This window comes from Bombus fervidus, unplaced genomic scaffold (assembly GCF_041682495.2).
Source record: "Bombus fervidus isolate BK054 unplaced genomic scaffold, iyBomFerv1 scaffold0028, whole genome shotgun sequence".
Classification (NCBI taxonomy): Eukaryota; Metazoa; Arthropoda; class Insecta; order Hymenoptera; family Apidae; genus Bombus; species Bombus fervidus.
In genome coordinates this window covers 20,001-22,500 of record NW_027212591.1, presented here as the reverse complement: position 1 = coordinate 22,500, position 2,500 = coordinate 20,001, and the positions used below count along the sequence as shown (strand labels likewise).

At 50.5% G+C, this 2,500-nt stretch overlaps 1 non-coding gene across 1 annotated transcript; it reads left to right on the top strand.

Moving 5' to 3' along the window:
- Positions 1–1,123: 1,123 nt before the first annotated feature.
- Positions 1,124–1,278, top strand: LOC139997051 (5.8S ribosomal RNA). Its single transcript, XR_011802531.1, has one exon. It is a non-coding gene; the product is annotated as a 5.8S ribosomal RNA (ribosomal RNA).
- The last annotated feature ends 1,222 nt before the right edge of the window (positions 1,279–2,500 follow it).

Genomic DNA, 2,500 nt, shown 5'->3' with positions numbered 1-2,500 from the left:
CGTCGCTAGAGTTTTTCAAACTCTGCTTCTGGATATCGGGAAGAAACGACCGCGCGAGGCCGATGGCTGCGAGTCCCATCGAATTTTTTTTAAACGCACGCACACACATACACCTGAACGGAGATGCGTTCCTTTTCGTCGCGATTTTTCGCGCTTTAGTCGTCGTTGTCGCCATCCGTTCGGAGGGGACCGCCGGCCGTCTCTCTATCCTCGTTGTCGAGAGTCTAATGCCTCGTTCCGTCGCTAGAGTTTTTCAAACTCTGCTTCTGGCTATCGGGAAGAAAAGACCGCGCGAGGAAGAGGAAGGACGACCGTGCGCGTCCCTTTCGAATTTTTTTTTATTTTTACCTGAGCGACCAAAGTGGATTCAGAGGGGACCGCCGGCCGTCTCTCTATCCTCGTTGTCGCGAGTCTAATGCCTCGTTCCGTCGCTAGAGTTTTTCAAACTCTGCTTCTGGCTATCGGGAAGAATAGACCGCGCGCGAGGAAGAGGAACGACGACCGTGCGCGTCCCATCGATTTTTTTTATTTTTACCTGAACCACCGAAGTCGATTCAGAGGGGATCGCCGGCCGTCTCTCTATCCTCGTTGTCGAGAGTCTAATGCCTCGTTCCGTCGCTAGAGTTTTTCAAACTCTGCTTCTGGCTATCGGGAAGAAACGACCGCGCGAGGAAGACTACGACCGTGCGCGTCCCATCGATTTTTTTTTACCCGAACGATGGAGATGCATATCGGCTGTTTGCTTCGAATAACTGGACGAGAGGAACGAACATATATATATATCATGGGCTAGCCACCGTGCGCTTTCTTCGCGAGATCGTGTGCTGTACAGAGGATTCAGAATCGGGTGTTATATCCCCGTCGTTTCCTGACGAACGGAGCTTCGATCTCGTTGGTTGTTATATATTATAATGCACTTTACGCCCGGTCGGCGGGCTGCGTGTGTCGTCGCGCAGTCCGTCCGATTTCGTTTTCGAACGTATTTTCGTGTCGTCAATCATATGGCGACTTCCGCGCGTTCGATTCCCGTTGGTCGGACGTTTGTCGGATATCGGCTTCTTTCGAACCGAGAATAAGAGTACAAAAACCTGAGTACACAAACAAAAATCCATGCATAAACGATTACCCTGAACGGTGGATCACTTGGCTCGTGGGTCGATGAAGAACGCAGCTAATTGCGCGTCAACGTGTGAACTGCAGGACACATGAACATCGACATTTCGAACGCACATTGCGGTCCACGGATACAATTCCTGGACCACGCCTGGCTGAGGGTTGCTCACGTAAACCTAAGACTGCTTGCGTTGCGTATCGTTGCTCTCGGTCCGTCTCTCTCTGTTCTTTCTTGCCTCGTCGACAGCCCGCCGTCGTTCGTTTTATCTTTAAACGAACGTTTCCGAGTCGGAGGACGAGCGCCAAGCAAAAGAATACGAATTAAAGAGCGGTCGAGGGCTCGTACGCGACGTACGAGCGATTGTTGGACGTTCGTCGGCGTTCGTCGCTGGATCGTGTGGAGACCGGCGTACGCATGCTCTCGATACAAATATATATGAAAAATCTATCGCGTTCACGGGAGACTCGCAAAACTACCTCCGTCTCTTCTCTGTCCCTTCTTGGCTTGACAACCCGCCGTCGTTCGTGTTTTACGAACGTTTCTGAGTCGGACGAAGCGCAAGAAGAAGGATACGAATTAAAAGAGCGCGGAGAGAACCGTCGTCGTCGACGCGGTTATCGAGATACACAGAGCGAGTTTTCTTCGTGGCCGATTTTTTTTTTCTTTTTGTATCAGCCTCTGCTACGTTTTGTTAGTCTTCGATAAGCACGAATGACCGCGCCCCCGACGTCGTCTTAAATGAATTTTTGGCGAGACTGAGAGAAAGCAAAAATATTTTTGAACAAAGTCAGTCGAGAGAGGAGAGAAAAGAGAACCAAGATATTAAAACCTAAACCTAAACTTGGTGGCGTAACGAAAAACTGTGTGCCTTAAAGAAACACAACCGTCTTTTCATCAAGATGTTTTTACTCGTACAGCCCCAGGGATCGAATACCCACTCCGTCTGTTCGTGCGGCAGAGATGTATTCTGCAGGCGCGAGACGACTGACGAGAAGACAACGAGGACCGTCGCATCGATGGGTCGTCGTTGCGTTTTTCATCCTCTGTGCTTTTTTCTGTTCTTCGTGAACCCAGAGAAAGCCGTAGATCCGGGAACGGACACACGAGATTTCTTCGAACGCTGATGACTTAGGGAGATGATCCCCAGCGTTGCGCGGAGATCGGAGAGTACGCGTACATGTATCGGGACGAATTTTTCCCCGTCGGTCGCGTATCTCTCTGCCCGCGCGCCTGGCCCAAAGCCACGTTCGTCGGAAATCAACGAAAAGTGTGTGTTACGATCTAGCGTGCGTCTACGATCGGCTATATTTAAGGGTGACGAAGAAGAGAAAAGCTCACGGTGTTGCGCAACGTTTCTGTACCCGATTTTAAGATGTGCATGTGAGT